Raw genomic sequence first — 13,550 nt, 5'->3', positions numbered from 1 at the left:
ACGGTCACCATTGTGACCAGTGGGTTTAATCAACACATTTTATTATTTATTTTTCTATTTCATTGAACATTGCACATGTTAAAAGCCATTTTTTTTACTCAAAATGTGAGTATTACCAAGTCAACTTGTGTTCTTAAAACAATGACAATAAACATAGTTTTATTAGGTTGAAATAATGTGGTTGTGTACTTATTTTTCTGTTAACTTATTATGGATTGAAAACTGAAAACCTTAATGCGCAGTAACTGAACTCAATATTTTTAAGTTCTGGTAACTTATTATTATAATTTCTTTTACAGTGTAGTCTTGCGATCAATCAAAACTTATTTACACGATATACCTCACATTCACCCTCCATTCACATCCTGGTGTTCTCCATTAGGCCTGTAGGTGGAGCTATGACCGCACACGTACAGTACACAAACCGATGGTGTGTGATGTGTCCAAAAATGAATGGGCAAATGTGAGTGAAATGGTCGCACTGTATGCAGCTGTTTGTCTGCATTGCATTCCCCCCCCCCCCCCAACTCAGATTTAGGGTTGATACAACCATCATAATAATATTGTTAATAATAATAATAACAATAATGATGTAATAATGTAAAAATGATCATTAAAAATACCTGATTATGAGAAAAAAAATTACGATGCATGGAATATTGTTGAGGCACACTAGTTACAACTATATTTCAAACAAGCACTCCATGTCAAAAAGGTTGCTGACCCCTGGTTTAGATGATATTACAGATGGAGGAAACCCCTTACTGTGTTCGTTTTTTATTTTAGAGATGGAGGAAAGCCCTTACTGTGTTAGTTTATTATTAGAGATGGAGTAAAAAGTTAAACATATAAAGTGCCAAACAAATGGGCTCCAATGCTCTGCTCTCACAAACACTCAAAATCAGGCTTAATGCCAGAAAGAGGGCCTCATGCGTACCCTTGTTTCCCCTTTTAATCCCTCTCTTACTCCCCATGGTCCTAGAGACCTCCCAGCTACACACATACATGTTTGTTCAGTATCCATATAACAACTGGATGTTCCTGCTTTGTTCAAACATGAAAGTCAACACTACAGTCATCACCAGGGGAATGGGAACGCCTCTATTTAACTAATTCACAGAATGACAAGGCACAAGCATTAGTTTGTTTATGAGCCAAATGAGCTAGTCAGTATAATTTGGGGGGAGCAAGACGTCCATCAAACAGTGACCTCTTGGCAGAAGAGCTTGGTATTGCACTTTTTTACGTATTTAGTTTCAGTCTGGTGTGTGGGTTGAGTTTGAGAGTTAATTATTATAATGTGAATGTCTCCAGTCCTCTCTTGGCAAAGCCTCACTTGTGACTAGGAATAGCAACCCTTCCCCCACTCAACTCCAACAGCACACATCAGACCAAAACAAAACATGTATAAAGTGCAATACCAAGCGAGGCTTTTTTGCCTAGAGGTCACTGTTTGACAGCATTACAGATTCTACCTTTACAGACGAGGCCCTATAGCTGCACAATACTGCCATGCACAACTTGTGCAGAGTCTGTGATTTACAAGTGAACAGTGGCGTCGCGTGGGTAAAATAACAGGGGAAGCCAAAAAAATATTATTACAAAAAAAAATTTAAATATTTTTATTATTATTTTTTTTTTTTTTTTTTGTCAAGCAGTCACTATGTACACTACAGTATGGCTCGGCGGCCAGTCAAACTTTCTTTTTATTTATTTAACAGATTGCAGAATGGGTACAATACAGTACGGCTCAATACACACAATTGTATAAGGGGATGCAGACCAGAGAAAGACGTTTGTCTTGTTTACATCAGGGTCATTAATACTGCTGGAGCATTGGTTAATTTTTGGTCCGATTTTTCCTTGCACGATTTTGCATGCCCACACTTATGGCCAAAAAGGAAAGGTCACTTTAAATTAGTATAACAACAGTAACAGTGTATTGCACTACCAAAGCTACCTATAGCATGTCCTATATGCCCTGTAAATAACTATGTACAGATACCGAGATGTCCCACCATGTTACCTGTTACCTGTTTATTGCACAATGTTGTTTTTTATTGGATTCTATTATATGTTGTACCACTGTATTGCACATCGTTGCGGGCAAGACCACCCGCATTTCATTGTATACTTGTATGCCGTGACAAATAAAACTCTTGACTTGACTTGACTTGACTTGACTCTTGACTTGTCATGATCGTGTTCTGGACATTGTGTCTGATGCGGTACAAAACATCTTACCATCTAGTGCAGCAATGTACAAGCATACTAGAGTGCTACCAGAATGGTTTGGTCTTACCAATGATGTCTTTCCTAACATCCCAAATACACCTGATGTTGTTTTTGTTGACACCAGCCACAAGGAGGTGCCTTTGACCTGTACATGGACCAGGCTTTTCAGGACAAGTATATAAAATACCAACCATTGCTCGATGTGATAACCAGCTTTGGGTACAAGTGTAGATAGAGTATACTCATATTCGGAAGTCTTGGCCATGTATATAAATGCACCATGAGTAGTCTGAGAATTGCTGCAATGTCAAAAAGCCAAACAAATTGCGAAATATTGCTCTGTCTCAGCTATTATTGGCAGCTTAGCCGTGTGAAGAAGAAGGTGCTATGTGTATACCCTTAAGTGTTCAGTGCTGCTTGGCCCCGATATATTTGATTCCCTGTTTATGTAACCAACTATTTGTGGAACCAAATAAAGTATTCAAATGTGTGTGTTTGTGTGTTCATGCCTAGGTCCTTTCCTCTTCACTATTTATATTAATGATATTGTGTCTTCGCTGAATGGTTGTCAAGCTCATCTGTATTTAAGCATTACATCACACGCAGGAGTGGTTTGTGACCAATAAACCATGCCTAGGGGTGGTTGTTAGGCCCGAGGCGCAGCCGAGGGTCGTTAGACCCCCCTAGGCATGGTTTATTGGTCACAAATCACGACTGCACGTGGTGTAAAGCTTTTATACAACTGCCAGATTCATCCAACCTTATTTCTATACAATAAACACACATTAATCGAAGATTTATTGAAAAAACCATCCGCCAGAAAAAGTAGTTCCCACAACTCCATGTGGAAGCAGCTTGAAGTGCATCCAACCAAACTAACACATCCAACTGTGTATTATTGGAATGATTGAGAGAAGTTGCCTCATGTGGAAGCAGCTTGAAGTGCATCCAACCAACTAACACATCCAACTGTGTATTATTGGAATGATTGATTGAAAATTTATTAAAACGTTTTCTTTGCCCTATAGGAAAAAAACGTTTTCTTCGCCCTATTTTTTTATTTATTTCTTTTAGCCTAAACTTAACCAGTTGGAAACCAGGGGTACAGTAATAAAATTAGCAATCAACCAATCAATCAATTCAATAGACCATGCTCACTTAAAACAGCGCTGCTTCTCTCTCAGTCTGACTCCCCCGCTGTTGCAGACAGGAGTGTGTGTGTGTGTGTGTGTGTGTGTGTGTCACAGTGTGTGTGTGCGTGTGTGTGTGTGTATGTGTGTGTGTGTGTGTGTGTGTGTATGTGTGTGTTTGTGGGTACGCCAGCGTCGGACAGTGTGAGAGAGAACGCTGCAGTCGGAAAGTAGGAAGGAAGAAATTTAAATCAATCAATTAATCTATCAATCAATCCGCGATTTTTCTTTTGTTCTAGATTGAGTCAAGACCCATCAATTACATCATCCAACATTGTTTAAAATACTAACACATTCCCCTTGACAGAATCGCTTCATATTTAGTCGTTATGGTGCTTTCAACATAACCATTTGTTCTCCGCGATCCTGTTTTCTCCCGGAGTGAGCCGGGGAGGGTTATGTGATTTGGTTGTGGGCGGGTCCTGAGCCCAGGACCGTGGATTGTTACCAATAAAGACGTGTGAATGGCCAATCAGAATCGAGAAATTTGCATGCCGTTGTATAAGCAGATGATACTGTTGTGTATTGTATTGCTGATTCTGTACAATTGGCCATTGAGAACTTACAACTTTCCTTTATTACCCTCCAGGAAGTTCTTATTAAACTTAAATTGGTTCTTAATGCGCTGAAAAGCATGTGCATATCTGTGTGTGGAGTGAAGTTGTGGAATAATTTATCTGAATACATCAAACTGAGTAAACATGGCACAATTTAAAAAGCAGCTAAAAAAAATACACATTAGAGAAATACAGAAATTAGTAATGAGGATAAACAAAGTTATGTTATATTGTGTTATGTAGTGCTGTACTGTATTCACTGCTGTCCAGTGAATGAAGTTTTTTTTCTTTTCGTACTATAAGTAAAAGTATATTCTATATTGTAATATACTAAATTATGTTATATCTAGTCAAATCAATGGAAGAACAAATGTAAATGTAAGGGGGTATAGGGATCAATAAGCTTAGCTTCCCTCTACTCCTTTTTTGGACATGTCTGCTAACTAAATGCATTGCTCTTGACTTTTTCTTTATAATTCCTTTATTTTAATGTTTTTTTATGTTTTTTAATTTAAGAAAAAAAAAGAATACGTGTTTTTTCATTCATTCAATGCTAGTAAAACTAAATTGATGCTGTTTTCTAGAGCCAGAAACATTGAATATGGTAAATGGCTGCTTTTTTATATAGCGCTTTTATCCAAAGCGCTTTACAATTTGTTACTCACATTTTACCCATTCACTCACACACCGACGGCAGAGGCACCCATGCAAGGTGCCAACCTGCTCATCGGGAGCAATTATGGGTTAAGTGTCTTGCTCAAGGACACATCGACACGCTGCCCGGGAGGAGCGAGAATCGAACCGGGAACCTCTGGATTGCCAGACGACTGCTCTACCTGTCGCCCCAGAATATGATGATTTATACATGATATGATATGATATTTTCATTTATAATCCAATTTTTATATCGGAAAAAAAGAACATGAATAAATGGACAGGACAATGGAGACAGGGAACCAGGCAGACGGACAGACGGAGAACATAAGTACACCTCAGACACGCAACACAACAGCAAAGTAACTCCTTGAATAACCAGAGCGAAAATGATGTGTTTTAAGCAAGGCCTTGAATGTCTGTACGGTGTTGGCAGACTTGATGTTGAGAGGGAGCTTATTCCACAGTGTCGGCACCATCTCCATCTAGTATGGTGAGAATCAGGTGAACAGACTAGGGGGAGTATGGTGAGAATCAGGTGAACAGGCTAGGGCCTGCATGACTAATGATCAGGAGATGGCTTCTCTGATCATATTTCACTTTCTTGAACTACAGTAGCCTGTAGAGAATTATTTACTAAATGTTATCTGACACAAATCTCAAATGGGGGTCCCTAAGAAGAAATCTTATGTGGGCTTTATGAGAGAGTAGCCCATGTTCACAAATATTGATTGAACTTTCCTCTGCCATGGAAATAAAACATTTGAACTCTTAATTTGGGCGATGTTCCCCTTTAATTTGTAATTTGAACTTAAAAAAAAAAAAAATCAACAGTCTTGTCTGTATGTAAAGTAATCTACAAGTAAGCTGGCGACCACTGCTGTCAGTCACTATCGTCTGTTGTCAACACCACCATTCCTCCCAGGTTTCAGGCTCCTCATTCACTTCCATTCATTTTAGGGACCAAGTCTAAATATCATACTTCTTGAAGTATAAACGGCGATTTGACAAGTTCTACTGAAGTGAAATATCCCTTTAACACGAGACTGCAATGTTCCCATGCCACATCAATGTGGAACGCCCTACCCAAAGCTGTAAAGGAATGTGAATCACTACCCACTTTCAAAAACACTCTCAAAGAACACCTACGGGAGACTGCAATTCGAAACTGGCCCCTGTAAATGTCCTAACCCAACCCCCTCCAATGTACAGTAAATGACCAAGTATGGTTGTCAATATTCCAATGTACAGTTTTGCTTGTACAGTTGTACAGTGTTCCCCACCCACCCCTCCTACCCAAACCCCCCCCACCCCCCTCCAATGTACAGCCACCCACCCAACCCCACCCCACCTACCCAACCTCCCCCAATGTACAGTTTTTACGTCAAATGTATATACTCTCTTTTCTGGACTCTTTTTGTATCACAAACCCAGTGGCGTCATTTCAGTAAAAGCCAAGGTATGGCGAGGAGGGAGGGGGTGGGGTTCCCCCCTTGGTGGATTTTTTTTGGTCAAATCAGTTGTGCAATAGTCACTTTTGGTGAGTTGTTTCTATACAATTCACTTATATGACATTTAGGTATGACACAGGACTACACAAGCATTTTTAGTATAGAAATGTGTCAACAGACTAAAGCAGGGAACCACAATAATTTGCATACGAATTATGCAGAATGTAATATCATAACTGTCTATTATTTTTCTTGCAATAGAGCCCATTTTCCTTAGGTACGGTTTTGAGGTGTGTGTTCAACAGAATGTAGTATCAAAAACACGTTCACAAAAAGTATGGGTTACTGAATGCTGAACTGCACTGTTATAATCACTAGCCATTCCATTGTAAGACCTGATTGATTGATTGATTGAAAACTTTATTAACAGATTGCAGAATGGGTACAGTACACTACAGCTCAATACATACAATTGTTAAGGGGATGCAGACCAGAGAAAGACTTTCGTCTTGTTTACATCAGGGTCCCCCATTTTCAATTCATCGTAACATATATGACAAGATAGACAGTACTGCTACATCTATACATTTATGACATACCAGATTTGCAAATACAGTACTGTTTGTGATAGTGGGGGGGGGGGGGGGGGTGGGTAGGAGGGGTGGGTGGGGGACACTGTACAACTATACAAACAAAACTGTACATTGGAATATTGACAAGACCATACTTGGTAATTTACTGTACATTGGAGGGGGTTGTGTTAGGACATTTACAGGGGCCAGTTTCGAATTGCAGTCTCCCGTAGGTGTTTTTTGAGAGTGTTTTTGAAAGTGGGTAGTGATTCACATTCCTTTACAGCTTTGGGTAGGGCGTTCCACATTGATGTGGCATAATTGCGAAACGTGTGTCCCTTGTTTGAGCCAAACCTTACCTGTGTCCCTGTATCACTTGTCTCTGCTGCCCTTTGATTAAAAAACGTCTGTATGTCCATTTTCCCTTTTTTTTTGTTAGTCACAGTAAAAGTCACCTAGTAAAAGTGAGATAATTGACAATATCAAAACAGGGCTAGGGCTAATAGTTCGAATAGTTCGAAGCTTCGTTCATAATGTTGACATTCGAATTCTAAATCAACATAAAACATTGTAAAGTATGTGATGTATACGATTGCATGCATAGTTCAATGTACAATTGTGTTTGTTTGTACAGTGTCTCCCCCCCCCCCCTCAATGTACAGTGTTACTTGTTTATACAGTGTGCCCCCCGCCCCCCCCCCCCCCCCCCAACCACCTCCAATGTAAATTACCCAGTATGGTTGTCAATATCCCAATGTACCCAACCCCCCCCACCCAACCTCCTCCAATGTACAGTTTCTACGTCAAATGTATATACTCCCTTTTCTTGACTCCTTCTGTATCACAAACAGTACTGTATTTGCAAATCTAGTATGTCATAAATGTATAGATGTAGCAGTACTGACTATCTGTATGTCATGTATGTCATATATGTCTATATGAATTGAAAATGGGGGACCCTGATGTAAACAAGACAAACGTCTTTCTCAGGTCTGCATCCCCTTAACAATTGTATGTATTGAGCCGTACTGTATTGTACCCATTCTGCAATCTGTTAAATAAAGTTTTCATTCATTCATTCATTCATGTAACTGTCTTAACTGTTTCCACAAGAGGGCGCTATAGGCGGAGCTATTGACGCTGACGCCAGGTAAGAGGGTATTTAAGGGATTGTTCCCTCCCTCTCTGTCTCTTCCCACCTACCTCCCACAGAGAGGTCTCATGTACTGTGTACCAATGTGATAATAAACTACGCCGATTAAAGGCTAAAGTGAGAGGACCTTGTCGTCATGATAAGTTATTGTCGCCCCATAGCCAACATCTGTCAACACATTGTAATTATAAAAAATATTTTAAATTTGTTTTGCCAAGGGCCATACATTGCCGTACCAAAACGAGCCTTCATTGTGCAATCTTTTAAATAAAGTTTTCATTCAATCAAACCCAGCGAATAGTGTAACCGGCTGGCTGAATACTTTTACCAACGGATTTCCAGTTCCGCGTTCGCGTTCTGCGCCCGGCTAGGAACGGTGTGTGTGTGTGTGTGTGTGTGTGGGAGCACTAGGTGGGAGGAGGCAGAGAGGGCAGAGTGGTTTTGTTAGCGATGAGCTCTATGAGAAAATGTTTAGCCACGGTCAGCGTTTTCCTCTCGAAAACACCACTTATCTCGCCCCTACTAGTCCTCGTTTGGACCAAAACGGCGGCACGAATTAATGTGTAAATTAAACCGAAGCATTTACCTGTAATCTATGATCGTAAAGAAGGTCGCACCCGCCGTAGAAAACAACGGGAATAGGTAGAACAATGCGTCGCCGCTGCTGAGAGAAGAGATTATCCGCCGGGGATGTAGGTAAGATCACACCGTTGGTCGACGCGTTCTGTTGTTGACGTATTTGTTCTACTTGTTATTAAATACCCAGTCTGCCGTGGGGATGGGATATTATTTTTATTATTATTTTACGCACAACCTACTTGTTGTATCACATACTCCGGTCATTTGATGTTTGTTTTGAAAGTTACCCGTGGTGGCATGTGTTGTCTGTATACTATTATTATACGTTAACACTTAAAAATCCATCAAAATCTAACGTTACTGGAGTTACCCAGCAAAGTTATTATAACAACCTCTACTACGAAGGTTGTTTTCTTTCGAAGAAAAGCTGTTGTTTTTCTCACGCCATGTAACTGTGTGTGAGATAATAAGCCCCGTGGGCCGTGCGCGTACTGAATGCACTTTTGGGTTGAACTTTGGAGACAGCACGTGTTTTCTCAGTGTGTGCGTGTGTGTGTGTGTGTGGGGGGGACTTGTGGAATGTGGTCAGTGTTGTCCTTTGCTTGTCGGCTGGATGGTTGTTTTTATAATGTTATGCAAGTCCGCCAGTTTCCAGCTACACAGTGGAATCCAGACAACACCACTCGTGTTATTATTATTCACTATCATCACACTATGTTGTATATGATGGACATTCACCCACCTCTGCCCTGTGTTCATTTAGTATTATATCGCAGAGACATCTTGGTCGCAAAGCAACAGGTGATTGGCAACTGTGGCACTCATATTGTATGGCAAGACACGGCATGAGAGTACTGCGAATAGTCAAGTCAATTGTTCCTTGGGGAAAATTCAGGTGTCACTCATAGACCATAGATAGATAGATATTATATATATGTCATAGACCAGACCACTGCACTTCCGCCTTACATTGAGCTCATGACAGGGGCGGGCTGGCAACAAAAAGCAGACCCTTACTTTTAAACTCTGTTGTGCAGTGGCACTGGTTGGTTGTCACACACACCTGTTTCCATATTAGTCCCTGCAAAGGCTTCTCCCTCCTCGAACCTTTCCCCACCTTTCTCTGCCTCAGACATTCTGACAACATAATTTGGACAGTCGGTTGACATGTGCAATTTGTGCATCAAATATAATTTAGCATTCATAATTTAAATTCATGATGAATAGTTAATCTGAACATACTATGCACTATGGCAGGGGTTCCCAATAAATGTTCTGCCCCGTCCACTTTCTAGAATTCAAATGACTTGGCGGGCCAACCCCTCACCCCTCCCTCATTCAAAATGCAGACACAGGCTATGCAGTGGCGTTACGTGGGTAAAATGACTGAGGATGCCAAGTCAGAATGTATTACATTTATTTATTTTTTTACAACCTATGTTTTGATAATGCGTTATATGAGCAGCAGGTTACGAGACTTTAAAATGGCTAGCTATATCAGTACCTCGTCTTTCTTCCTCCTTCTGCCTACTAGGGATTAAAGAAAAATGAATCTCCAGATTGTCTTTCTTGTTCACTGTACAATTCACCACACAGCAACTTTTAGGCATTGTTTTAGGTACGTAATGATGCTCTGATTGCCGCTCACATTCCCACCACAAGCTTCCCCCCTTTTGACCTGCAACAGGGCAGTTTTAAAACCAGAGACGGTGGACAGACTTGACTTTCTTGCCTGCAACTTAACGTAATGGCTTTGCTTGTCCAAATGACAATACTGACAAAATTGAGATTTATTTTTCTCTTGTCCATTTATTTAGTTTGCTTTCTATTTTCTAATTTAAAATACAGTTTGAAACCGTCTGTACACAGTAGGCTAGGCCTAACAAAATTAATAGTTGGTTTCAGGTTGGTTGTCAGTTTGGCCATGGGTAGGTAGGGAATTTATTTTATTTTATTTTTTTATTTTATTCTTTCCCACGGCGACTATGGATAGGGAATTTCTTTATTTAATTAAAATGTTCACAACAACATGGATGCATGTACTCTGCCAGCATGTTTAATATCCATAATACTAAATGTTTGACTAAGATTTCTATGAAACTTTATTCTAAAAAAAAAATATATATATAAAAAATCGGATTTTTTTTTTTATATATATAATTTTTTTTTTTAAACTCATAAAATATATTGGGTCGCACCTAAATCGGCAGGGTCGGTCGGCAACCTGAAACCACCTATTAATTTTGTTAGGCCCTATGTGTGCTAGCAGATCTAGTCTCCAGTCGCGAGTCACGGTGCACTGATCGAGCTAGGTCTGAGCTCCGCCCTGAGCGCCTGGGTACTGGACTTTCTGAGCGAAAGACCCCAGGCGGTCAGGGTGGGGGGTCAGACCTCCAACACCATCACCCTGAGCATCGGGTCCCCCCAGGGCTGTGTTCTGAGCCCCCTGCTGTACTCACTCTACACACACGACTGTGTGGCCAAGTTCAGCTCCAACTCCATAGTGAAGTTCGCAGATGACACGGTGGTGGTGGGGCTGATCTCGGACAACGACGAGAAGGCCTACCGGGAGGAGGTTGAGGTACTGGAACCAGGGTTTCCGTTAGAAAAAATTGTTGCCGGTCTCCGTGACCTGCAAGATTTCAATCTACCGGACAAATGAGATTAATTCCGGTCATAGTTTATTTAGCTTTAAAACAATTGATAGGCAGGCTATATAAAGAATGTCATCCTCAAGGCATGTAGATTTATAATATTATTACTTAAAACTAGGCTACTTTTGCGTATACAGTCATTAATATATTCCAAATAAAATAAGTCCCTCGATACTCCGTGCTGCTGCTGACTTGAAATAAAATAGACCGTGTCTGTGGACAGTCGGTCCGACACTAAACAGCAGTCTGTTATAATCACATTTTTATGAGCTAACGAATTCCGTTATATTGGACATTTGTATTAATTATATCAAGCGAAGAACTGAGAAAGCAGAGAGACGGCAACATTATCGTGGTTTGCGTGACGACTCTCTCCACCTCGCAACGACTTATTTGCAAAGAGTATGGCGCTGCAGGGCAGCTGTTCAGCTGTTATTGGCTCTTTTCTGGGAACCGCACAACAGCGCCCCCCACCCAACATTGGCTGAAAATGGCTGAATTGGAGTACTGCTGGAATATTGCATTGTACTGCTGGTACTGCGGCTCTACAGCTTCAGAAAAGTCCGCACAACCAGCACTAAGCTCTCGCCGACAACGTCGTTGTCATTATTAGAAGCAACGAGGAAACAAATGTAATGATCGTTTCGTTCATCGCATAGGCTATTTAATTTTAGCCTATTTTAATACAATTCAAATAATCAAATTGTGCTTAGACTCAGGGAATTATTTTCACCGGACATTAAGACCGGAGAGATCAAATATGTCGGACTTAAACAGATTTTGCCGGTAAAATACCGGTAATTACCGGCTAACGGAAACGCTGACTGGAACGCTGGTGCCAGGACAACAGCCTGCTCCTGAACATTGGTAAAACCAAGGAGCTGATCGTGGATTATAGGAGAGGACAGCAGGAGACGCACACACCACTGATGATTAACGGGGCTACCGTGGACAGGGTGAGCAGCTTCAAGTACCTGGGGGTCCACATCTCAGAGGACCTGACATGGTCAACACACATAGACACAGTAGTAAAGAAGGCGAAACAGCGTCTCTACCACCTGAGACAGTTAAGGAAGTTCAGAGTATCGGGAAAGATACTCCAGTCCTTCTACTCAGGAGCTGTAGAGAGCATCCTGACCGGAAACATCACTGCCTGGTATGGAAACAGCACGGCACAGGACAAGAAGGCCCTACAGAGAGTGGTGCGCTCAGCCGAGCGTACCACGGGTATATTGCACTACCCCCCTGCAGGTTCTATACAACAAGAGGTGCAAATCCAGAGCCTGCAGGATAATGAAAGACCCTCACCACCCCAATAACAGCCTGTTTCAGCTGCTGAGGTCAGGCCTGCGAACCCCAGCTACTAGGACAGAGCGGCTTAGGCTCAGCTTCTTCCCCCAGGCCATCAGAGCCATGAACAATGAACATTGAGTGCTCAGAACATTGAACTGTCCACACACAAGCACACATGAACACACACACGACACGCACACTGTGCACGCTCACACACGAGCAGCCACTTAACACTTTAACATGAGCGGGCACACACTCATGTCGCACACACGCACACTTATGGCCAAAGGAAAGGACACTTTAAATTAGAATAACAGGAACAGTGTATTGCACTACCAAAGCTAACTAGCATGTCCCATATGCTCTGTAAATAACTATGTACAGATACCGAGATGTCACTCCATGTTACCTGCTACCTGTTACTGCACAATGTTGTTTCCTTCTTTTGATTCTATTATATGTACCACTGTATTGCACATCGTTGCGGGCAAGACCACCCGCATTTCATTGTATACCTGTATGCCGTGACAATTAAAACTCTTGACTTGACTTGACATGTGCGGGTGGTTTGTCCACCAAAAAAGCGCCAAAAGATAGAAAAGAAACTAGCAGAGCCAGAACTATTCAACTCCCCTGGAGCCACAGCCAGCAGAGAAGCCTGTTTACTTTCGCTTTCAAACCAGCTGCAGCCTGAGAGTGTGAGGGGCTGTAACATTAAAGATGGCGGCAACGACAAAGAATTGATGCAAAATAAACATACATCTGTTATATATATATTTTTTTTTAATACTTATAACAATATCGATAATTATCGATATCGAGTGATATGATAATGTTATCATATCGTTATCGTGATATAATTTTTGGCCATATCACCCAGCCCTAATTCCAACGCAGCTCTCCATCATTCAGACTCCTTTGGCAATCTGCGCATGCACATCATGGGAGTAGGTGCTGAAAAAGTGACTATAGCTCGGCCGAGAAAGTTCAGATCGACTTTGGATTGTTCTCTCCGTGTTCAGGACAGGAGACTCTGGCGTATACAAGTCTATTGGATCATGTCTCCAGCACCCCCACAGCCGTAGCTACAACCACTTATGTCAAGGCTCTCATCCACATTCATTCATTTTCTCCCCCTGCTCTCTCTCCCATGATTTAAGAATACCGGAAGTGTTGGTCTATAGCAGCACAGGGGAGCGGGGGTACAGGCAG

General features: G+C 41.4%; 2 protein-coding genes across 4 annotated transcripts in view; both read left to right on the top strand.

Annotated features, from left to right (window-relative positions):
- LOC311222859 (threonine--tRNA ligase 1, cytoplasmic) overlaps positions 1 to 13,550 on the top strand; it is an 80,434-nt gene that overhangs the window by 58,629 nt on the left and 8,255 nt on the right. The gene's annotated exons all lie outside the window — the stretch shown is intronic.
- sema4ab (sema domain, immunoglobulin domain (Ig), transmembrane domain (TM) and short cytoplasmic domain, (semaphorin) 4Ab) overlaps positions 8,288 to 13,550 on the top strand; it is a 190,621-nt gene continuing 185,358 nt past the window's right edge. For 2 of the 3 annotated variants that reach the window (XR_014619381.1, XM_084307496.1), the window contains exon 1: positions 8,288 to 8,508. The gene's annotated coding sequence lies outside the window, so the exon portion shown is untranslated. The remainder of the gene's footprint in view (positions 8,509 to 13,550) is intronic. The other variant, XM_084307497.1, reaches the window with a different exon arrangement.

This window comes from Notolepis coatsorum (assembly GCF_963971535.1).
Source record: "Notolepis coatsorum genome assembly, chromosome: 2".
NCBI classification, from domain to species: Eukaryota; Metazoa; Chordata; class Actinopteri; order Aulopiformes; family Paralepididae; genus Notolepis; species Notolepis coatsorum.
The sequence above is the reverse complement of the archived record's forward strand: the minus strand, read 5'-3'. Positions and strand labels throughout refer to the sequence as shown.